Source organism: Chiloscyllium plagiosum, unplaced genomic scaffold, assembly GCF_037043375.1.
Source record: "Chiloscyllium plagiosum isolate Xiang-an unplaced genomic scaffold, Cpla_swu_hap1 HiC_scaffold_3, whole genome shotgun sequence".
Taxonomy (NCBI): domain Eukaryota; kingdom Metazoa; phylum Chordata; class Chondrichthyes; order Orectolobiformes; family Hemiscylliidae; genus Chiloscyllium; species Chiloscyllium plagiosum.
In genome coordinates this window covers 126,312,079-126,337,728 of record NW_028270141.1, presented here as the reverse complement: position 1 = coordinate 126,337,728, position 25,650 = coordinate 126,312,079, and the positions used below count along the sequence as shown (strand labels likewise).

General features: G+C 44.2%; 1 protein-coding gene across 1 annotated transcript in view; it reads right to left on the bottom strand.

Moving 5' to 3' along the window:
* Positions 1–25,650, bottom strand: part of LOC148151322 (heme-binding protein 2-like) — a 58,085-nt gene that overhangs the window by 31,540 nt on the left and 895 nt on the right. The window lies entirely within an intron of this gene.

Sequence of the window (25,650 nt, the reverse complement as noted above, 5' to 3'; positions counted from 1 at the left end):
ATATGGGCCAAGTGCAGGGAAATGGATGGATATTCTGGTCAGCATGGACCAGTTTGGGCCGAAGGCCTGTCTCCATGCTTTAAGGTTCTATGACTCTATGACTGTCTAAGGTTGATGAGGGCAGAACGGAATTTGTTGTTTACTAGGACTTTAGTAAAGCAGTTGACAAGGCTTTGCATGGTAAACTAATCAGTAAAGTGAGACCACATGGGAGTCAGGGTGAACTTGCCAATTGGTTACAAAATTGGCTCAATGGCAGGAGATAGAAAGTGGTGATGGAGGGTTGTTTTTCAGATTGGAAACTTGTAACCAGTGGTGCTCCGCAGGGTTTGGTGCTAGGTCCACTTTTGTTTGTCATTTATATGAATGGTTTCGATGAAAATATAGCAGGTATGGTTCGTAAGTTTGTGGATGCCACCAAAATTGGTGGCATAATGGACAGTGAAGAAGGTTATGTAAGATTACAAAGAGATCTTGATCGATTGGGTCAATGGGCTGAGGAGTGCAGATGGAGTTTAATTTAGATAAATGCAAGTTATTACATTTTGGTTAAAAAACACTAGCAGGACTTCTACAATTAAAAGTAGGACCTTTGGTGGTGTTATAGTACAGAGATTTGAGGTTTCAGTTATGTAATTCCTTGAATTTGCTCCAAAGAGCTTTTACAAATATATTAACAACAAAAGGGTAACTCGGGAGAGAATAGGACCCCTCAGCAATGTGGCCTTTGTGTGGAGCCGCAGAAAATGGGGGATATATTAAATGAGTATTTTGCATCAGTATTTACTGTGGAAAAGGATATGGAAAATATAGACTGTAGGGAAATAGATGATGATACCTTGCAAAATGTCCATATTACAGAGGAAGCAATGCTGGATGTCTTGAAACAGATAAAGGTGCATAAATCCCCAGGACCTGATCAGGCGTATCCGAGAACTCTGTGGGAAGCTAGAGAAGTGATTGGTGGGCCTCTTGCTGAGATATTTGTATCATCAATAGTCACAGGTGAGCTGCCGGAAGGCTGGAGGTTGGCTAACGTGGTGCCACTGTTTAAGAAGGGTGGTAAGGACAAGTCAGGGAACTATAGACCAGCGAGCCTGATGTCGGTGGTGGGCAAGTTGTTGGAGGGAATCCTGAGGGACAGGATGTGCATGTATTAGAAAGGCAAGGACTGATTAGGGATAGTCAACATGGCTTTGTGTGGGGAAGTCATGTCTCACAAACCTGATTGAGTTTTTTGAAGAAGTAACAAAGAGGATTAATGAGGGCAGAGAGGTAAATGTGATCTATATGGACTTCAGTAAGGCGTTCAACAAGGATCCCCATGGGAGACTGATTAGCAAGGTTAGATCTCATGGAATACAGGGAGAACTAGCCATTTGGATACAGAACTGGCTCAAAGGGAGAAGACAGTGGGTGGTGGTGGAGGGTTGTTTTTCAGACTGGAGGCCTGTGACCAGTGGAGTGCCATAAGGATCAGTGCTGGTCCTCTACTTTTTTTCATTTACATAAATGATTTGGATGTGAGCATAAGAGGTATAGTTAGTAAGGAGGTGCAGTGGACAGCGAAGAGGGTTACCTCAGATTACAGATCTTGACCAGATTGTCCAATGGGGTGAGAAGTGGCAGATGGAGTTTAATTCAAATAAATGCAAGGTGTTGCATTTTGGGAAAGCAAATCTTAGCAGGACTTATACACTTAATGGTCCTAGGGAGTGTTGCTGAACAAAGAGACCTTGGAGTGCAGGTTCATAGCTCCTTGAAAGTGGAGTTGCTGATAGATAGGATAGTGAAGAAGGTGTTTGGTATGCTTTCTTTTATTGGCCAGAGTATTGAGTACAGGAGTCGGGAGGTCATGTTGCGGCTGTACAGGACATTGGTTAGGCCACTGTTGGAATATTGCGTGCAGTTCTGGTCTCCTTCCTATCGGAAAGATGTTGTGAAACTTGAAAGGGTTCAGCAAAAATCTACAAAGATGTTGCCAGGGTTGGAGGATTTGAGCTATCGGGAGAGGCTGAACAGGCTGGGGCTGTTTTCCCTGGAGCGTAGGAGACTGAAGGGTGACCTTATAGAGGTTTACAAAATTATGAGGGGCATGGATAATGTAAATACGCAAAGTCTTTTCCCTGAGGTCAGTGAGTCCAGAACTAGAGGGCATAGGTTTAGGGTGAGAGGAGAAAGATATAAAAGAAACCGATGGGGCAACTTTTTCACATAGAGAGTGGTACGTGTATGGAATGAGCTGCCAGAGGAAGTGGTGGAAGCTGGTACAATTGCAACATTTATGAGGCATTTGGATGGGTATATGAATAGGAAGGGTTTGGAGGGATATGGGCCGGGTGCTGGCAGGTGGGACTAGATTGGGATATCTGGTCGGCATGGACGGGTTCGACTGAAGGGTTTGTTTCCGTGCTGTACATCTCTATGACTCTATGGTTCTAAGTAGAGAGTGATTATGAAGGTATGCTTGCCTTCACTATTCAGATCCTTTGAGTATAGGAGTTGGGACATCATGTTGAAGTTGTATAGGACATTGGTGAAGCCTCCTCTGGAGTATTGTGTCCACTTCTGATCACCCTGTTATTGGAACGATATTATCCAGCTGGAGAGGGTTCCGAAGAGCTTTACCAGGATGTTGTTGGGAATGGAGGGTGTGAGTTATTGGGTGAAGCTGAGGTTCAGGAATGACTTTATAGAAGTTTTTAAATCATGTGGGACATAGATGTGGTGAAAGGCCATGTCTTTTCCCTCGGACGGGGGATTTCAAGACTAGGGGATATATTTTTAAGGTGAGAGGAGAAAGATTCAGAAAGGAAATGATGGACAATGTTTTTACACAGAAAGTGGTCCGTGTGTGCAATGAACTGCCAGACAAAGTGGTGGGTGCACGTACAGTTGCAATGCTAAAAAGATATTTGCATAAGTACATGAATAGGAAAGGTTTGGAAGGATATGGCCCAAGCGTGGGGAGGTGGGACCAGTTAAATTTGGGATTATGGTCGGCATGGACGGGTTGGACCATGCTGTACGACTCTATAACTCCAGGATTTCTCTTTTTGCATTCATATGTCTTTTAGAAATGATACCATTATTTTCTTGATTGCTGATGTCAAGCCAATTGATCTGCTTCCTTCCTCCCTCCTTTCTTGAATAGTGGTGTCAAATCTGCAAACTTCAACTTCACGAGGGCCAATGTAGAATTTAAGGAATTTTGGAAAATCATAACATGTCCTTCCACATCCTCAGTAGCTGTTTTGGTTAAACCCCGAAGATGAAGACCACTAGGTCTAGAACATTTGTTCCTTTCCAGTCACTTACATTTCCCCAGTACATTTTCTCTGCTATTATTTAACTGAACTTTAAATTAATAGGATTTGGTAGTAATTATTTTTCAAGATATTCATTGTGTTAATATTCCAGGGAATAAAGAGTCAGTGAGAATTTTGGATACAATTTGGGTACATATAAAAATTTCAATTAATAAAATGCATGCATTTGGATTATGTAAAGGAATAATGAAGTCACTTTAGGTCTTGTGATAATGTTTTTCTTCATCTCTCATGAGTACAACATGAAAAGATATAAAGTGTCATGTAAACATTACTGAGAAGAGAGAAAATTAGTACTGCACGTGTTTCTTATTGTGCTGTAGTCAATTTACGTCAGTATCTCAGACAACTCCTTTGTCATTGTAAATGTCCATGTATTCTGGAATACCGAGAGCTCACTGAAGTAAAGCCAGACTCCAAAAGCAAATCTGAAGCCAAGCTCCAGTTGTCCATCTGGGGACATGCACAGGATTTGCATTCATAATAATTTGCTCAAGTGTCAAGCAGGAATGTCTTGTGTTTACACTGTGTAATTCCTTCCTCGTTAAAAATCACACAACACCAGGTTATAGTCCAACAGGTTTATTTGGAAGCACTAGCTTTCGGATCACTGCTCCTTAATCAGGTAGTTGTGGAGTGTAAGATCAGAAGACACAGAATTTATAGCAAAAGTTTACAGTGTGACATTACTGATATTATATATTGAAAAAGACCTATTCTACAGGGGACTCCCAGCTTCTGTCACAACACCACAGATTCCTGACAGAAGCTCAGCACCCACGGACCAGTCAAACTGGGAACATTCCTCGTACAATGGACGTTTCCGCACTCCATACCAGCATCCCCCACATTGACGGCATCGTGGCAACAGCCTCAGTACTCAACACCAACAACTGCCAATCTCCAAGCACCATCCTACAATTTATCCACTTTATCCTCAATCACAACGTCTTCGCCTTTGACAACCAGTCTACATCCAGACACGGAACAGCCATGGGGACCAAATCTGCACCACAATTTATGCCAACATTTTCATGCACAGGTTCAAACAAGACATCTTCTCTACGCAGGACCTCGAACCAATACTGTACATCAGGTACATTGACGACATTCACTTCCTCTGGACTCATGGCGAAGAGTCACTGAAACAACTACACAGTGATATCATCCCACCGTCAAACTCACCATGGACTACTGTTTAGTATCTGTCTCATTCTTGGACACATGCACCTCCATCAAGATGGACACCTCAGCACCTCACTCTACTGCAAACCCACAGATAACCTCACGATGCTACATTTCTCCAGCTTCGACCTGAAAAACATTAAAACAGCCATCCCCTATTGACAAGCCCTACGCATACACAGGATCTGTTCAAATGAGAAGGAACGTGACGGGCACTTGGAAGCACTTGGGATCCCCTCATAAGAGCAGGGTTTGATGCTCAACTCATCAACCGCCAGTTACGACATGCTACAGCGATAAACCGCAATGTCCTCCTCAGGAGACAGACATGAACTGCAACTAACAGGGTACCCTTCGTTGTCCAGTACTTCCCAGCAACCGAAAAACTACGCCATGTTCTTTGCAGCCTGCAACGCATTATCAATGAGGATGAGCAGCTCGCCAAGACCTTCCCCACACCTCCATTTCTCACCTTTAAACAACCACCAAACCTGTAACACATCATTGTTCGTGCCCGGCTTTCAGGACAACACCATATAACCTTGTCACGGTAGGCGCTGCAAGACGTGTCAGAATGTCGACACGGACACCACCATTACACGTGGGGACACCTCCCACCATGTCCGTGGCAGGTACTCATGTGACTCAGCCAACATTGTCTATCTCATATGCTGCAGGTAAGGATGCTCTTAGGCATGGTACATTGGCAAGACCAAGCAGAGCCTACGGCAACGGATGAATGGACACCGCACAACAATCAACAGACAGGAGTGTTCCCTCTTAGTCGGAGAACATTTCATTGGTCTGGGACATTCACCTCGGACCTTCGGGTGACTGTCCTCCAAGGCGGACTTCGGGACAGGCAACAACGCAGCGTAACCGAGCAGAGGCTGATAGCAAAGTTCGGTACCTATGAGGGTGGCCTTAACTGGGACCTTGGGTTCAGGTCACACTACTGGTGACCCCATTGCACTATACTCACATGTGCACGCGCGCGTACGTACACACACACACACTCATGCAGACCCTCTCTCATACGCTCACACATACACTCTCACATATACTCTTTTACAGACTTATACCCCTTTACACTCACACTCTCACAGACACTCATAACCTACCCCACACACACACAAACACATGCATCCACACACATATAAGTTTGTGGGGTGAATTTGTACTTGAAGAATTACATTTTACTTTGCTCAAAAGCTGCATGAATCCATGTAAGATTCTGTATACTGTTTTTTAGATGAGAATCAGTCTGACCATTGTGGCACAGACAGTATCACACAGGGCAGCTCACACCTTCAATGCTTTGTCTGGGCCGACATGGCACCAATTGTTAAAGTTCACTTGAGAATGTAACTTTTAAAAAAACTTTTGCAATTTACATATGAAAGAACTGAAACCAACATGATCATTCGAAAAGATGGGAAACTTAACAAACAATCCAGGTCTTTTTCAATATATAATTTCAGTTACATCATACTATAAAGTTTTGCTATATTTTCTTTGTCTCATGATCTTATTCTCCACAATCAACTGATGAAGGAGCAGCGCTCTGAAAGCTAGTTCTTCCAATTAAACCTATTGGACTACATCCTGGTATTGTGTGATTTTTAACTTTGTACACTCCAGTCCAACACCAGCACTTCCAGATCATAATTCTTTCCTGCAACATGACCCCAGTGCTGGAAATTCTCGGAGGTCCTGACATAAAATTCGACCTCTGACAAAAGGGAAGGTATTGCAAGGCATAACTAATAGGGCAAGTTGTGGAAAATATTGTGAGAGAACTCTTTTGGGGCATAAGGACAGAAACCTATGCAATTTGAGACTTGAATGATTTCTGGTAAAATGCAGTCCCTTGTAACTGGTGCAGACAATAGTATCAGTGAATTGTAGGTACGTTTTGAGTATGATATCACAAAATCTCCCAATTTTGGTTTATCCAGGTGTCGATGAAGTCACTTTAGATCTTGTGACAACATTCAGCAAAGATGAAAAGCATCATGTAAATTTTACTCAGAAGAGAGGCCAAGTGATGACTCAGATGCTTCTTAATGTAAAGTAGACACAAAGTCACAACATACATACATCAAGGCTAACACATGTTATTTAACCTGTAAAAGTAACCTCCTGATCCTTTGGCAGCAAAGACTGGAGAATTATAAAGGGGGAACGCGAGAGACCTCACAGTAAAGGCACAAAAAGCAGATCGAAAATAATAGGGAACCACATTCACCGTTTTGTTTTTCCAACATATTTAAAGGCACAGAGAGTATGAAGACTTCGGGGATGCCACAGGACTGCCCAGTTGAGACAAATCATTGGGATGGGGCACAGGACAAACAGCGTGACCATGAAAGTGTGGAACTTCAAATAATTAACATAAGTAACAAACATTACAAGAGAACCTCATTAAATTTACATATGAAAGCAGTGAAACCAACATGGTCATTCTAACAGATGAGAGACTTAACAATCAAGGTATTTTTCAATAATTTCAGTTACATCACACTGTAAACATTTGCGATAAATTCTGTGTCTGACAATTGCGTACTGATGAAGGAGCAGCTCTCCGAAAGCTAGTGCTTCCAATTAAACCTGTTGGACTATAACCTGGTGTTGTGTGATTTTTAACTTATTAAATAAAAGCCAGTGACTTCCCAGGACCTGTTCAGCTTCATTCAAAGATTATAACAGATGTGGCTGAAGGGAGAGTGGATCCATATTCTTGCATGGACATGTGCTAGCATGTATGAAAGGTTGACTAAGTGACAGGAAATGGACTAGGCATAAATGGTCCTTTCTCACGTTGGTGAAAAGTAAACGTTTGTGTGCCAAAGGCATCAATGCAGGGCATTAACATTTTACAACTTTTACAAATGGCATAAATGAGGAACCAAAGGTCTGGTGATTAGATTTGCTGATGACACCAAGGCAAGTGAAAAAGTAAGTTGTGAAGAGGACATGAATGAATGAATGAGCATGTCCCATGTATTCAAATGAATAGAGTGAAAAGTGAACAAGTTGTCACTTATGGCACAATCTTAGATACAAAGGTCCCTAGGTTCAGCTATTTCAGATAGAGCTCATGGAAAAACAGAGAAGTAAGAACGAGGTAAAAACAATGACTGCAGATGCTGGAAACCAGAGTCTAGATTAGAGTGGTGCTGGAAAAGCAGAGCAGTTCAGGCAGCATCCGAGAAGCAGGAAAATCCTGCTTTTCCAGCACCACTCTAATCAAGAGTGATCTAATCAACATTGTGGATTTTGGAATAAATTACAAAATGGAGAAAAAAAAAGTACAGAGAAAGTCCTCCGACCCAGTCCGTGTTGACACCTAACTTCCAGTCTGCACTGGGCCTTGATCCAGACCGTGTCTGGCGTCACCTCAGGACTCACAAGGTCGGGAGATCGCTCTGGTATCTCCACGAGACCGGAAGTCCACACTGAGACTGTGCCAGGCTGAGAAACTGCCAGTACCGTCGGAAGACCACCATGCTGGACCGCTGGGACATCACCACCCTGGGCCAAGAGACCGCTTCATCGGGTCTGTACTGAGGCTAGGAGTTCCAAGGCCGAGAGTTCTGAGGCAGCCAGGTCAGAGGTCAGGAGGTTGGAGGCTATGCGTTCTGAGGTCGGGATATTGGAGACTGGAAGTTCTGAGGCTGGGAGTTGGGAGGTGGGGAAGAGAGAAGAGGAAGAAAAAATATAAAAGAAGGAAAAAGGAAAGAAAAATAATTGGGACGGATGGAATGGCGAGCTCTGGCTGAAGCGTCCTACTCCACCGCCATTGATTCTGTGAGTGAGCAAAATCTGAACAAGGCCTGGGATGTGAGAAAATATGACATTGTCTATTTTAGTAGGAAAAATAAAAAAGAATATATTGCCTAAATGATGAGAGATTACAGAGCTCTGAGGTCCAGGGAGAACTAGGTGTGCTAGTGCATGGATGCCAAAGATTTAGAATGCAGATACAGCAAGAATACTATGAAAGTTAATGGAATGTGATACAGTTTATTGTGAGGAGAATTACAGACAGAAGTATGCAGGTTATTCTGCAATTACAATGGGCATTGTTATGTGAGGAAGAAAGATCCTAGGAATGGGATAAACTGCCCATGGTTAACCAGATAAGTTGGGACAGTATCAAATCAAAAGAAAAACATACAATTTGGCAATGATGACTGTTGAGCCAGAGGATTGGGTAAGATTAAAATCCAACAAAATACAAGTAAAAATATTAAAGAAAAAGATAACCTTTGAGGATAATCTTGCAAGTAATATCAAGATGAACAGCAAGTGCTTCTTAAAATATTTAAAAAGGGAGATCCCAAAGTCAACACAGGCACCTTGGAGAAGGAGGCAGAGGGAAATAATGGGAAACCAGGAAATAGCAGAGGAGATGGACAAATACTTTGCATCAGTCTTCATAGTAATACAAGTGAATAGCATTTCAAAATTACCTCAAATCAAGGGGCAAAAGGAGGAGAGGAAATACATACAATAACCATCAATGAAGAAATAGTGCAAGAGAAAATAATGGTGCAAAAGACCAATAAGTCACCTGGACCTGATGGGATAACCCTCAAACATTAAAGGATGTAACCACAGAGATAGGAACACACTGGTTGTAATTTTCCAAGAATCCTTAGAATCTGGATAAGTCCCAGTTAGAAAATTGCCAGTACAACGCCTTTATTAATAAAGGGAAGGAGAGATAAAACTGGTAACTGTAGAACAGCTTGATTAACATGTGTTATTGGGAAAATATTAGCATCTGTTAGAAAGGAGGTAACAAACATGTTATGAGCATGACATCATATAATCAGGCAGTGTCAGCCTGGCTTTGTGAAGGGGAAGAGACAAAAAACAGGTGTGGCGCCGCAGGGAGTGGAGTGCATTATTTCTCCCTCCAACTCTATTTTGATTTAGTCCATACCCTCCCCTTCACTGTTTTGATCACACAGCACTGCCCTTTGATGTGAAGGGCAGTGTTTGTCACTGGCCACCCGGGTGTTTTCCTATCTTCCTGGTGGTGGAATTTGAATAAAGATTCGTGCACTTTGTGTCTTTCACTGTGTCTCACACCTGCACGCACACACACACACACACCATGGGTGCTGGGGAAAAAATAAGCACAACCACACTTAGGTGGTAGTGTGGGGGAAAGAAAAAAAAAGAAAAAAAAACAGGTATGCCAGAGGTTCTGCTTACTCTGAGAGAGCTGGATAAGTCTCAAGAACACTCCATTTGTGTCAGGGGACTAACTCTGTGCAAGCTAGCTAGCTGGTGTTATAGTCAGTATGTTACTGTTAGTTTCTGCTTTCTTTTTTGGGAGGGGGAAAAAACATGATTTCTGAACTGACTGAATTATTTAGCCAGTTTGTTAACTGGCATTCCTTTTCGTGAGGACTGATTGTTAAACTCCTGATACACATAATGTGTTTCAGGTGTAACTCAGTTCTCATTAGGGGATTGTTGTTTCACTGGCTGGTTACAGCCTGTGTGTTACTCTTTTCTCTCCTTTTTACTTTTGAGAAAGGGACAATGTTAATTTTATGGTAGGGCTTAGCCCTTGGACTGTAGTTTTCTTTGTTTTTTGTATGTGTCTTCACTTTTTATTGGTGTTTGGACTGAGCCCCTGTGGAAGACATACATTTTACCAGAGGAGCTGTTCCTGTGGGGACGCCTAGCCCTGGGACTGGGCCTCTGAAGATTGAACACCGGTGTGTGTGCTGGGAGGTGAGCAGTTGCTGTATCCTGGAGTTTGGGTGAAGACCTTTCCTTCAGGAGTGGACCAAATCCCTGTGAGTTAACTGCAACTGTACTATGTACTGTGTTCCTGTGAGTGGGCCTGGCTCTCCAAGGCTGGACCAGGACTCCATTGAGACTGAATATCTGGGTGCTATGGGGTGTGCATTTGCTGCCTCCAGGAGTGGACTCTGCCCTTGGTTGTGGACTGTTTTTAACAATGGACTCTGCAGTTTGGAGCGGCCTCTAATTCTGACATTGCACATTGTATACTGGAGTACACTCTTCCTGGAAATGGATTCCATATCTTGAAGACTGTATAGATTTGGTCTGTGTACCAGAAAGGAGTTGTTTTTTTGGGTAACTAACTGTATTGTGGTGTTTCCTGGGTCTATCACCCGCACTGTCTTGCGTGTCCCTGGGTCTGCCAGGCCTTACTGTGAGCCGGGAGGCTCATGGGTCGTCCTGAAAGCTGTCACCCCAAAGCTGGAGGGTGGGTAGGCCACCCTGATGCCAGTCGCCCCGACAGCCAGATGGTGGGTAGGCTGTTCTGAGCACTGTGTTGTCCTGAGAAGGGGTAATCGGGATGGGCTGCTCTAGAGGTGGGGTGCTGAGGGTGGTTAGTGAAGCCGGAAGGTGGGTAGGCCATCCTGATCGCTGTCACTCTGGGCAGGCACCAGTGCAGGCTATCGTAGAGGTGGTCGAAAGGTGTGTCAAGGCGGACGAGAACTGGAAGGAGCATGGGGTGGACTGAGAACCGGAAGGTGGGTAGGGGCGGGGCTGCCTTAGTGGTCAGAAGGTGGGAGGGATGGGGGCTTGCTGGGTCTGTATTGTGTGCACTTTTGTATGTAATAGTATTGTCTAATGTACAATGTCATTGTCACTGTCTTGTCATATGTGGAACTGGGATTTGAGGTTTGTCCTCATCTCCCTGTAAAATGGTTGAACGGTAGGTTTGGGGGCCGAGCTTTGCTGCTCCTCTCCCTTGTAAAATTGCTGTCTCTTGTGTACAGCAATAAATGTTTTTTGTAAACTGTTCTGTAATTTGTTTAATAAAATTTTAAAAATTTAAAATAAATAAACAGGAGTGACAGCCCGGCTGAGGAATCCTGGCCGGCCAACTGGCAGGAGCTAGAGGCCAAAGTCTCGGCTCGCCTCGGCCGTTGGACAGTACTGCTCCGAGTGCTAAGTTACAGGAGTCGAGTGCTGGTCATAAACCAGCTGGTAGCCGCCATGCTGTGGTAGCGGCTGGTCACTTTGGTCCCTCCTTCTGGCTTTGTTGCTGACATCCAGAGAACGTTGGTCGACTTCTTCTGGGACAAAAAGATGCACTGGGTCGCCGCGCAGGTTCTGAGTCTCCCTATTGAGGAGGGCGGTCAGTCGCTGGTGTGCGTCCACACCCAGATTGCAATGTTCCGCTTTCAGACCTTGCAGCGATACCTTTACGTCGAGCCTCCTCCTAGGTGGTGTGCCCTGACGACGTATTTTTTCTGCCAGGTGTGTTACCTCAACTACGACACACCGCTCTTATTCGTCAACCGTGACGGTTTTTAGGTCACCCTCAAGACGCTGCCTGTCTTTTACCAGGACCTGATCACTGTCTTGAACATGGTCGAATTGCGTCGCGCCTACCTTCCGGCAGGAGTAGTGGCTGTCGTCAGGGAGCCGTTGCTCAGGAATCCGCACCTCCATACTCGCAGGTTCAAGTTGCTGTCGGAGGGGAGGGTGTGGAAGCGAGGGTGCCCAGGGTCGGGGACGTGCTGGGGGCCTGGGCTGGACGCTGCCGCAGGACATAGCGAGCAGGGCAGCGGTAGACGTCCTGTACGTGGCCACCGCCATCCGCGCCTTAAAATGACGGTGCTCGGACCCGACGTAGTGCACCATCTGGAGGATGCTCAGGTATGCGGTGGGATCCCGTCCGCGCTCACCCCAGCCCGGACGGAATTTCACATTGGCCCCAAGGTCCAGTACTTTCCATGTGACCCTGTGCCCCACAACCTGAGCAGCCTCCGGAATTTTAATTTTGTCCCTTTTTAAGGATGTAAAAAGGCGGGCCCTGTATCGGCTGCTGCTGCACACCGTCCACCTCTTCTCCCTCATCCACCATTTGGACAGGCCTTGGTGTGCCTATTTGCCACCGGGAGGTGGGGATCCCCAATGGAGGGCTCTCTACGCAGGAGTCCTCCCCCTTTCTCTCGGGGATCTGTGGTGGAGGGTGCTGCAAGCAGCAGTCCCCTGCAACTGCAGATTGCGGTGGTTCATGGACTCCCAGCCCAACTGCTTGTTCTGTGGCGCTGTGGAGTCCGTGGACCACGTGTATATTGGTCTGCTTTTGGTTGCACTTCAGTCCTACGCTCCTGATCTTCAGGCACCCGGTACGGAGGAGGGAGGGCAGGTCTGAAGACCTCCTCGTGGGTCTGCTCCTAGGCCTGGTCAAACTGGCCATAAACAGGTCCAGGCAGTGGGCCGTGGAGGGGGTCGTTAGAGCCGACTGCCTGCTCCTCTTCCGCGGTTATGTTAGAGCCCGGGTGTCCTTGGAGAAGGAGCACGCGGTGTCGACCAACACCCTGGAGTTGTTCAGGGAGAGGTGGGCGCCGTAGGGAGTGGAGTGCATCATTTCTCCCTCCAATTCTATTTTGATTTAGTCCCTACCCTCCCCCTCACTGTTTTGATCACACAGCATTGCCCTTTGATGTGAAGGGCAGTGTTGGTCACTGGCCACCCGGGTGTTTTCCTATCTTCCTGGTGGTGGAAACTGAATAAAGATTCGTGCACTTTGTGTCTTTCACAGTGTCTTACACCTGCACACACACACCATGGGTGCTGGGGATAAAATAAGCACTACCGCAGTTAGGCGGTAGTGTGGGGGTTAAATTTTAAAAAGAAAAGAAGAAAAAAAAAAAAAAGAAAAAAAAAGAAAAAAAAAAAGGAAAAAAAAAAATAAAAAAAAATAAAAAAAAAGAAAAGAAAAAAAAAGAAAAAAAAAAAAAAAAAAAAAAATAAAGATTGGTGCACTTTGTGTCTTCCACTGTGTCTCACACCTGCACACACACACCATGGGTGCTGGGGAAAAAAAATAATAAGCACTACCGCAGTTAGGTGGTAGTGTGGGGGTTAAAGGAAAAAAAAATATAAATAGGGAATAAAAAAGAAAAAGGAAAAAAAAAAAGAAAGCCTTAGGGTTTACCCTGATCCTACCTGCCAACAACTTCTCATGTCTCCTCCTGGCTCTTCTGAACTCTCTATAGGTCTTTCCTGGCTACCTTGTAATCCTCAAACGCCCTAACTGAGCCTTCACATCTCATCCTAACATAAGCCTTCTTCTTCCTCTTGATCAGACATTCCACTTCCTTCTTAAAACACCGCTCCCGTGCTCTACAGCTTCCTCCCTGCTGACAGGTACATACTTCCAGAAAGTCTTGAACTTGTCTTTTTGATGGAACAGTGTGTTGGTGATGTAAAGGTGATAGTCATAGTCTTACTAGACCACAGGGCAGCTCTGTCATTGGAGACAGAAAGATAACTGTGGCAAACAAATTTCTTAAGGAGAAGCTTTTCTCTCATTGCCACTGAATTCCACAGAGGCCGATATCCTGTCATTTAGTCAATCTTTATTTATATATAGAGTGTCCTTGACACTGATCCAGGTTCCTCACAGCCAACTCTCAGCATGAACAGGACAACTGATATATTTTTTTCTTTTTGTTTTCTTTACCCCCACACTACCGCCTAACTGCGGTAGTGCTTATTTTTTCCCCAGCACCCATGTTGTGTGTGTGCAGGTGTGAGACACAGTGAAAGACATAAGGTGCACGAATCTTTACTCGGTTTCCACCACCAGGAAGCAAAGAAACACCCAAGTAGCCCGTGACAAGCAGTGCCCTTCACAGCAAAGGGCAATGCTGTGTGATCAAACAGTGAAGGGGTGGGCAGGGATTAAATCAAAATAGAGTTGGAGGGGGAAATAATGCACTCCACTCCCTACGGCGCCCACCTCCCCCTGAACAACTCCAGGGTGTTGGACACCACGTACTCCTTCTCCAGAGACACCCGGGCTCTAACGTAACCGCGGAAGAGGGACAGGCAGTCGGCCCGAACGACCCCCTCCACAACCCGCTGCCTGGACCTGTTTATGACACACCTGTTTTTTTTTTGCACCTCAGTGGCAGCTCTCAGAGTGAACAGAACCTCTGACACTCCTGTTTATTTATTTTATTTTTATTTTCTTATTACCACACCATGGATGGTGGGGAAAATAAGCAACATTCCTTTTTTTTTCCTTTTTTTTTAAAAATCAACCCCCACATTACCGCCTAACCACAGTAGTGCTTATTTTTTCCCCAGCACCAATGTTGTGTGTGTGCAGGAGAGAGACACAAGGTGTATGAATCTTTATTCAGTTTCTACCACCAGGCAGTCGGCCCTAACAACCCCCTCAACAACAAAAACCTTATTGAGTTCTTTGAGAAGGTGACCAAACAGGTAGATGAGAGTAAACCAGTTGATGTGGTGTATATGGATTTCAGCAAGGCATTTGATAAGGTTCCCCACAGTAGGCTATTGTACAAAATGCGGAGGAATGGGATTGTGGGAGATATAGCAGTTTGGCTTGCTGAAAGAAGACAGAGGGTGGTGGTTGATGGGAAATGTTCATCCTGGAATCCAGTTACTAGTGGTGTACCGCAAGGGTCGGTGTTGGGTCCATTGCTGTTCATCATTTTTATAAATGACCTGGATGAGTGCGTACAAGGGTGGGTTAGTAAATTTTCAGATGACATGAAGGTCGGTGGAGTTGTGGATAGTGACAAAGGATGTTGTAGGTTACAGAGAGACATAGACAGAGAGACAGAGAGACATTGTGGGCGGCACGGTGGCACAGTGGTTAGCACTGCTGCCTCACAGCGCCTGAGACCCGGGTTCAATTCCCGCCTCAGGCGACTGACTGTGTGGAGTTTGCACGTTCTCCCCGTGTCTGCGTGGGTTTCCTCCGGGTGCTCCGGTTTCATCCCACAGTCCAAAGATGTGCAGTTCAGGTGAACTGGCCATGCTAAGTTGCCCATAGTGTTAGGTCAGGAGTAAATGTAGGGGTATGGGTGGGTTGCGCTTCGGCGGGTCGGTGTGGACTTGTTGGGCCGAAGGGCCTGTTTCCACACTGTAATGTAATGTAATGTAATCTAATGTAATGTAATGTAAAAGGTAAGCTGCAGAGCTGAGAGGTGGCAAATGGAGTTTAATGAGGACAAGTGTGAGGTGATTCACTTTGGTCGGAGTAACCAGAATGCAAAGTACTGGGCTAATGGTAAGATTCTTGGTAGTGTAGATGAGCAGAGTGATCTCGGTGTCCACATATACCCAGGTTGACAGGGTTGCAGTGTTTTAGCTTTTATTAATAGAGGGATCGAGTTCCAGAACCATGAGGTTATGCTACAGCTGTACAAAACTCTGGTGCGGCTGCACTTGGAGTATTCTGTACATTTCTAGTTACCGCATTAGTCATAGAGTTATAGAGTCATAGAGATGTACAACATGGAAACAGATCCTTCGGTCCAACCCGTCCATGCCGACCAGATATCCCAACCCAATCTAGTCCCACCTGCCAGCAGCCGGCCCATATCCCTCCAAACCCTTCCTATTCATATACCCATCCAAATGCCTCTTAAATGTTGCAATTGTACCAGCCTCCACTACATCTCTGGCAGCTCATTCCATACATGTACCACCCTTTGCGTGAAAAAGTTGCCCCTTAGGTCTCTTTTATATCATTCCCCTCTCACCCTAAACCTATGCCCTCTAGTTCAGGACTCCCCGACACCAGGGAAAAAACTTTGTCTATTTATCCTATCCATGCCCTTCATAATTTTGTAAACCTCTATAAGATCACCCCTCAGCCTCTGACACTCCAGGGAAAACAACTCCAGCCTGTTCAGCCTCTCCCTGTAGCTCAGATCCTCCAACCCTGGCAACATCTTTGTAAATCTTTTCTGAACCCTTTCAAGTTTCACAACATCATTCCGTTAGGAAGGAGACCAGAATTGCACGCAATATTCCAACAGTGGCCTAACCAATGTCCTGTACAGCCGCAACATGACCTCCCAACTCCTGTACTCAATACTCTGACCAATAAAGGAAAGCATACCAAGTTTGTGAGACATGATTTCCTATGCACAAAACCATGTTGATTATCCCTAATCAGTCCTTGAATTTCCAAATAAATGTACATCTTGTCCCTCAGGATTCCCTCCAACAACTTGCCCACCACGGAGGTCAGGCTCACCGGTCTATAGTTCCCTGGCTTGTCCTTACAACCCTTCTTAAACAGTTGGACCACGTTTTCCAATCTCCAGTCTTCCGGCACCTCACCTGTGACTATCGATGATGCAAATATCTCAGCAAGAGGCCCAGCAATCACTTGTCTAGCTTTCCACAGAGTTCTCAGGTACACCTGATCAGGTCCTGGGGATTTATCCACCTTTAACTTTTACAAGACATCCAGCATTTCCTCCTCTGTAATATGGACATTTTGCAAGATGTCACCATCGATTTCCCTACAGTCTATATCTTCCATATCCTTTTCCACAGTAAATACTGATGCAAAATATTCATTTAGTATCCCCCCCATTTTCTGTGGCTCCACACAAAGGCCGCCTTGCTGATCTTTGAAGGGCCCTATTCTCTCCCTAGTTACCCTTTTGACCTTAATATATTTGTAAAAACCCTTTGGATTCTCCTTAATTCTATTTGCCAAAGCTATCTCATGTCCCCGTTTTGCCCTCCTGATTTCCCTCTTAAGTATATTCCTACTTTCTTTATACTCTTCTAAGGATTCACTCGATCTATCCTGTCTATACTTGACATATGCTTCCTTCTTTTTCTTAACCAAACCCTCAATTTCTTTAGTCATCCAGCATTCTCTATACCTACCAGCCTTCCCCTTCACCCTGACTGGAATACACTTTCTCTGGATTCTCGTTATTTCTGAAGGCTTACCATTTTCCAGACGTCCCTTTACCTGCGAACATCTGCCTCCAATCAGCTTTCAAAAGTTCTTGCCTTTCTCCAATTTAGAACTTCGACTTTTAAATCTGGTCTATCCTTTTCCATCACTATTTTAAAACAAATAGAATTATGGTTGCTAGCCCCAAAGTGCTCCCCGACGGACACCTCAGTCAGCTCCCTTGCCTTATTTCCCAAGAGTAGGTCAAGTTTTGCATCTTCTCTAGTAGGTACATCCACATACTAAATCAGAAAATTGTCTTGTACACACTTTAAAAATTCGAGCCAGTCTCAATACCAGAAACTTGGCTGTTCGTGCTATGTTCCCCTGAGAATTAATTACCCCCTACATTTTCCAAAACAGCATACTTGTTTGAAATGGGTATATCCACAAAAGATTCCTGTCCTAGGTGCCTACCTCTCTTACCCTTCCTGGAGTTAACCCATCTATGGGACTGTGTCTGAGACTTAACCCCCTTCCTATAACTGCCATCCATCACATACTATTGCTGTTGCAAATTCCTCATCGCTTCTATCTGTCTCTCCAACCAATCCACTCGATCTGATAAGATTCACATCCAACAGCATTTATGGCAGATATAATCCACAGTAACCCTTAGACTCTCTTTAAACTCCCACATCTTCCCAGAAGTACATATCACTGCAAAGGCCATTTTTGCTCCTTCACAATCTACAGACCCGGAAATTAACACCGTCTTCTTCATCTACAAACACTGCCCCAGGTTAAATTAATAGCTATGGCTTATATTTTAAGTTTAATCAAGAGACTTATCTCTAAAAACATTTCATCAAGAAAGAATCCACTATACTCACTACTGCAGCCTTTCTCTTGGACAAACTTAAAGCAACAATTAACTTATCTGATTCTGTGCTGTGAACTTCACCCAACAGTTCCTCCAAGATTAGTTGTGAATTTCACTGTTTATTAATTTTCCCAGATGCACTCCGATGTCCAGCAATACACAAATTCAAACAGCAAAGGCAGTAACTGTGCAGGTTCTCTCTCTCTCTCTCTCTCCTGTACTGTCCTCACCATGTGCTTCCTTTGTCTGCTCTTCTCCCTTTTAAACTGCTGTTGTTTTGACTTTTTTTTTCCAAAGTTCCAAAACAATGCAACAGCATATAAAACAGTAATTGCTGCTCCTGGAATTCGAGGAAATCGCCTCCAACACCTAAAATATCTCAAAAAAAAAGGAGCAGCTCTTCCAGCCAGAAAATTTTCCCATCCTCCATCTTGGTTTACACAGAATCCTTTTTCTCAAAATACATCAGTTTTTCCCAGCAGGGAATTGAACCCCAGTCTCCCGCATGACAAGCAGGAATACTAACCACTATACTATCCGGGCTCAGCCAGGAATTGAACACGGGCCCTCTCACAAGTCTGCGTAGTAGAAGACCCTAAGTGAGAATCATACCCCGAGACCAACGAGCCAGATAGGAGGATTATAAGAAGGATTGAAAAGCTTTGGAAAGGGTGCAGAGGAGATTTATTAGGATGTTGCCTGGTGTGGAGGGAAGGCCTTATGAGGAAAGGCTGAGGGACTTGATGTTTTCGTTGGAGAGAAGAAGGTTAAGAGGTGACTTAATAGAGACATATAAGATAATCAGAGGGTTAGATTGGGTGGACAGGGAGAGCCTTTTTCCAAGTATGGTGACGGTGAGCAAGGGGGGGCATAGCTTTAAATTGAGGGGTGATAGATATAGGACAGATGTCAGAGGTAGGTTCTTTACTCAGAGAGTAGTAAGGGTATGGAATGCTTTGCCTGCAACGGTAGCAGATTCGCCAACGTTAAGTACATTTAAGTCGTCATTGGACAAGAATGTGGACGTACATGGAATAGTGTAGGTTAGATGGGCTTTAGATTGGTATGACAGCTCGGTACAGCATCGAGGGCTGAAGGGCCTGTACTATGCTGTAATGTTCTATGTTCTATACCTGGCAAAACAATACCACCAGCAAGACACGGAGGGGAACTCATCAACAGCAAAGGCGGAGTTATAAAGAAGAAAGAGAGAGACCAAAAATCAGTGGTAGGCTGAGAAAGCTAAAGAGCTATAACTCATTGTTGACAAACAGAAAACTCAGGTGTATCTAGTGCCACCAAGACAACATATGGACTCAAACTCATGTGCAGTAAGGACGGAAATCTTTAGAGAGACAGAGAACACATCAGCCGTTGATGGAGTGAATACTTCACAGCTTCCCATTGCTGTGGACATTGTCCACAGGATGGACAGAAAACCTTTCAACCTCAACTGGTTGAAATCCCAAGAAGAAAATGGCACCCACAGTATGCTGATGACAATCTGCTTTCTTGGAAGAGAATCTCCATGCCCCGCTGGATGTCTTTGCAGAAACATTCCGAAGAATTAGTTCAATTTCAAGAAAATTCAAATCTTTTACCAGGCCATCCCCAGATCAGGTTCCTGCTCATCCCTCTGTTAAGATCAATAGAGAAATCCTCCCAAACTTGGAACATTTCCCTTACCTGGGAAACCACCACTTTTAGGCTGATATCAATGCAGAGATTCAATATCACATCCAATCTGAGAGAATCATCTTTGTCACCTTGGGATGAAAGCCGTTGATGATTTTGATATCAGTGATACTAAGACCCTTAAGTACAAGGCAGTCATCCTTCTGACACCTTTTCCAAGCTCTGAAACCTGGACTACATATAGATGGCACCTCAACATCCTTGAGAAATATGATTAACACTGTTTGAGACAGATTGTCCACATTATCTGGGAGGACAGACATATTAACATCAGCATCCTTGAAGTAGCTAATATCAGCAACATCGAGGCCATGACCATCCATAACCACCTCTCCTGGGCTAACCACGTGTTTTGGATGTCTGTGTTCCGACTGTCAAAGCAAATCTTTTCCAAGTGCCTTCCTTCAGCTGGGTGAAGAAGAGAAAGACAAAGGCAGCATTTCAAAGACTCCCTGACACTTCCCTCAAGAAATATAACATAAACATCAATACATGGGAGACCTGTGTTCAGAAGAAACTGACTTGGAGGAGACTCCTGTATGAAAACACACAATTCTTTGAGAAGGCTTGTCGGCAAGAGGAAGCAGAGAAAAGGTACCAGAGAAAGGAATGCCAATGATCTCAAGGCCAAGGACCACTTCCACCTCCTCCCAGAAACATCTGCCCAAAGTGGTTGGAGATACGTGTCTAGGATCAGCCTCATCAGCCTCACAAGGACTCACACAAACCTGACCAGTGACATGGAATGTCCAAAGTGGACAATCATATGTATCAGCAGGTGATTGCCACTGACTCTAAATCTCTGCCTTCTTATTTCTGTTCCTTTTATCATCAGGAACAACTTCACCCGACCTACTCTATCCAGCTCGATCATGATTTTGAAAAATCCATCACATCTCCTCACAGCCTTCTTCTCTCCAAAGCAAACAGTCCTAAATTCTTCAATCTAACCTCATAAGTGAAGTGTCTCATTCCTGAAACCATTCTTGTAAATTACTTCTGCACCCTGTCCAATACTTCTCTGATAATATGCCACCCACTGACTGTACCCAATCATCTTGCTGCGGTCTAACAAATGGTCTTATCCAGAAGAGGTCACCCTCCTGTCTCGCTACAAATACTCATATCACAGACCGCAGTGGTTCAATATTACAACTTGCCACCATTGTCTAAAGGGAAGGAAAAAATGGCAAATAAATGTCAGTCTGTCACTAATTTTCATTTCCCAGGAAGAAATAAACAACATGAACGCAATGCACAATGAAGATTGTTTGTTGGGGGACTGAAGAGCACTTGAACAATTTACAGATTTAAAAATGGGAGCTACCTATTTCTCTGAAATGTAGGCCCTTATATGTCAAGACGGAAAAATAGAATTTGGCTTCAGATTTGCCTCTGGGTGCTGGCTTTCCTTCAGTGAGTTTTTCGTGGTCCAGATTTCAGGGGCATTGACCATGATTCTGGATTTGAGGGAGTTCACTTGACGACTTTGCACTGAGACACCCACAACCCATCTCTCGGCTTCTCAGTAATATTTACATGGTATTTTACAGCTTTTGATGTTGAACTCATGAGAGATGCAGAGAAATAGGTAGCTCCCATTTTTAAATCTGTAAATTGTTCAAGTGCTCTTACACAAAATGTAAAGTCAGTTCATCTTTCCCTGATCATTTGTAGAAAACAAATCCAGGTATTTTACTACTCATGGATTTTATCGGATGGTATTTTAAATTTATCTGCAATTCTCTCTGATTCGTGATCACCTGGAAAAGTTTCAAGGCAATTTACATGTTGTTTTGAACTTTAAATCTAACTGCCATTAAATCCCATTAATTTGTGTTAATACTTCAAGAAATTAAGATCTGTAGAGACAAGCATTGAAGAATTTAAGGAGACAAAATGAAATAATGCTACGAACCCTATGGCTAGCATTTAGTTTCTGAACAATGCTGCAAAAAGCTATAATTTTCCAAATGCCCCTAGATCCTAGTATGGTTCCAGCAGATTCAAAATTAGCAAAGATGTCCAGGACTATTCCGGATGGTTTTCCTAATGGCTATTTGTTTGCTAAGTTTGATACGAGCACAACTGGAATATTAGTGAGATGAATTAAACCGTTAACCAGGACATAACCAAACAATAATCGCCATCGACTGGGACTCACCATTGCCCAGCGAGAATTTGTCACGCTGCTTGTGAAAACTGTAAAGCTGCAATGAGATGATCCCAACATTGAAAAGAATCTTACCAGACTTCTCTCCTGATTCAGCCACACATCTTACCATTGCTCATATTGCTCCAAACCCCCAAAGAATTTGGCTATAGTTACTGAACACCCCAATTTTTCAACCAGTCTTCAGATGGAGGATCCTGCAGAACTCACCCAGTATAAGAATCAGAAAGCAGCACAGAGAGTCTTTGTAGAAGCAGTGCCCACCTTTACAGCACAAGCACCAACATCCCAATAAGGTGAAGAGTTATCCCAAAGCCTTTGCAAAAAGCTATAGAACGAGTACAAATGTGACAAACACAGGTAAAGTGGCAGGTGGTGGCTCGCTTGAAGGACATTAAGGATTAGCAGTTAGGCGATCAAGAGTTACTGAAGTGGTGTTGGGGTGAGGTTAATCATAGGGTTGGGGCTAGTTGGCTTGGATGATGGGGTGGTGGTCATGTGATGAGGGTGTCTTCACGTCAGGATGAGGGGGGGGGGGAGGGAAGTGTAAAGGCATGCTCACCCCATTTCTCCACACTTGGCTATTATCCTTCTAAACCTTTCCTACCTATGCATTTGTCCAAATGCCTTTTAAATGTTGTTAATGTACCCACCTCAACTGCTTCTGCTGGCAGTTCATTTCATACGCATACCACCCTCTGTGTAAAAACTTTGCCCCTCAGGTTCCCTTTTATTCTTCCCCTCTAACCTTAAATAAATGTCCTCTACTCCTCGATTCTCTAACCCTTGGAAAAAAAACTGAGTGCATTCAGCCTATCCATGCCTCTGATGATCTTATATCCTTCTGTAAGATCCTCCCTCAGTCTCCTACGCTCTAAAGAAAAAAATCCTAGCTTGTCCAACCTCTGCCTATAATTTTTGTTGAGTCCTGGCAACATCCTTGTAACCTTCTTCTGCACTCTTTCCAGTTTAATGACATCCTTCCTATTGGGAGGTGATCAAAACACAATACTCCAAGTGCAGCCTCACCAACATCTTGTACAACTGCAATGTCACTTCCCAGCTTCTATACTCAGTACCCTTACTGATGAAGGCCAGTGTGCCAAAAGCAGTCTTCACTGCTCTCATCATTGCTGATGAAGAACCTTTGCCCGAACGTCAATTTTCCTGTTCCTTGGATGCTGCTTGACCTGGAGAAAGTGAGGTCTGCAGATGCTGGAGATCAAAGTTGAAACTTTATTGCTGGAACAGCACAGCAGGTCAGGCAGCATCCAGGGAACAGGAGATTCGACGTTTCGGGCACAGGCCCTGTTTCCTGAAGAAGGGCCTGTGCCCGAAACGTCGAATCTCCTGTTCCCTGGATGCTGCCTGACCTGCTGTGCTGTTCCAGCAATAAAGTTTCAATGCTGCTTGACCTGCTGTGCTTTTCCAGCACCGCTCTAATCTTGTCTCTGATCTCCAGCATCTGCAGTCCTCACTTTCACCTTGTTCACTGTTCTGTCTACCTGTGACTTTGCACCTGAATTCCAAGGTCCCTCTGTTCCACTACACTCCTTAAGGCCCTACCATTCACAAAGAAACTCCTTTGACGTTCCAAAATGCAAGGCCTCTTACTTATCTATATTAAACTCCATTTGCCATTTCTCGGCCCACTTTCCCAGTTGATCACGGTCTTGCTGTATTTCGGATAACCTTCCTCATTGTCCATACCGCCTATTTTAGTGTTATCTGCAAACTTATGAATCATACCTTGTACATTCTCATTTAAATCATTGATATAGATAACAAACAGTAATGGGCCCAGCGTCGACTCCTGAGGCACTCCACTAGTCACAGGCCTCCAGCCCGACAAGCATCTTTCCAATATTACCCTCTGCTTCCTACCATCAAGCCAATTGTTTCTCCAATTTGCCAGCTGTCCCAGGATTCCATGCGATATAACCTTCCAGAGCAGCCTACCATGTGGAACCTTATCAAAATCCTTACTACAATCCATACATTTACTGCCCTGTTCTCATCAACCTTTCTAGTCACTTCATCAAAGAACTCTAACAAATTTGTGAGGCATGATCACCCATGTACAAACGATGCCTGTCTTTCAAAATGCATATGTATCTAATCTCTCAGAGTCTTCTCAAGTGATTGACCTACCACAGATGTTAGGCTTGCTGGTCTATAGTTCCCAAGTTTTTCTTTGCAGCTTTTTCCTTTTGAAAAAGGGCACAAGATTCGCAACCTTCCAGCCTTTCGGGACCTCATCTGTTGCTAATGATGATGCAAAATATCAGCCGGGACCCCTGAATTTCCTCTCCAGTCTCTTGCAATGTTCTAGATATACCTGGTCAGGACCAGGAGATTTATAAGACTGAGATGATCTCATTGACACTTTCAAAACTCTTAACGGGCCAGCTAAGGTAGATGTAGAAAGGGTGTTTCTGTTGGCTTGGAGTCTCGGGAATTGGAGAACACAGTCTCAGAATAAGGGAATCAGCCATTTCGGACTGAGATGAGGAGAATCTCTTCACTAAGAGGGCAGTGAAGTTTGGAAAACCTTACCCCTGGGAGCTTGGCCATTGATTATGTTGAAGACATTAAGCAATAGATTTCTAAATAATATCAAGGGAGATAGGGACAGCACTGAAAAACAGTGATAAACCTGTTGTGGAATCTCCATCTTCACTCAGATGATTATCAGTGCATATACCAAGCTCACTTTCTCATTCCAATCATGATCTCTGATTTGTCTTTGGACATGGCGAACTTATCCAGCCCAGAGCTACATGGGATAAAGTAAGGTTTTCTAATATCAGGGACAAAAGTCAAGGCAATAGGGCAGAGGGGTGACCCGGGAAAAGGTAAGCCAAGTGACATAGGAAGAGACAGAGAGTTTCATGGGAATAGTGTATCGGAGAGTAAGGTCAATGTAAAGATTATCAGTAAATAAATTGAAGACTCTTTAGTTGAATGTACAGAACATTTGTAATACGTTAGATGAAATAATGACATAAAAAAAGAAAAGGAAAATAGATTTAGTATCCAGAGGTATTCTCACAAAGTCTCCAATGTTGGAAATAAAGATTCTAGGGTTTACAAGGTTTCAAAAAGCTGAAAATGTGTTGCTGGAAAAGCGCAGCAGGTCAGGCAGCATCCAGGAACAGGAGAATCGACGTTTCGGGCATAAGCCCTTCTTCAGAAAGAAGGGATTATGCCCGAAACGTCGATTCTCCTGTTCCCTGGATGCTCCCTGACCTGCTGCGCTTTTCCAGCAACACATTTTCAGCTCTGATCTCCAGCATCTGCAGACCTCACTTTCTCCTCAAAGGTTTCAAAAAGGTCAACAGAATAGTAAAGGAGGAGGGGCAGGCTTGTCATCCCTGAAATTAAGGGATGACAAGCAGCAGTGATGAGGAAGAAACCTGGTTCAGAATTTCCATCAGTATAGATGGAGATTAGGAAGAACAAATGCTAGTGGAAATACTTTACATACCTTTACTTTGTATACTCATGTACTTTTAATCATAACCTTACAGTTTGGTGCAAAATTGATTAGACTAGATTCCCTACAGTGTGGAAACAGGCCCTTCGGCCCAACAGGTCCACACTAACCCTCTGAAGACTAACCCACCCAGACCCATTTCCCTCTGACTAATGCACCTAACCCTAGGGGAATTTAGAATGACCAATTCAC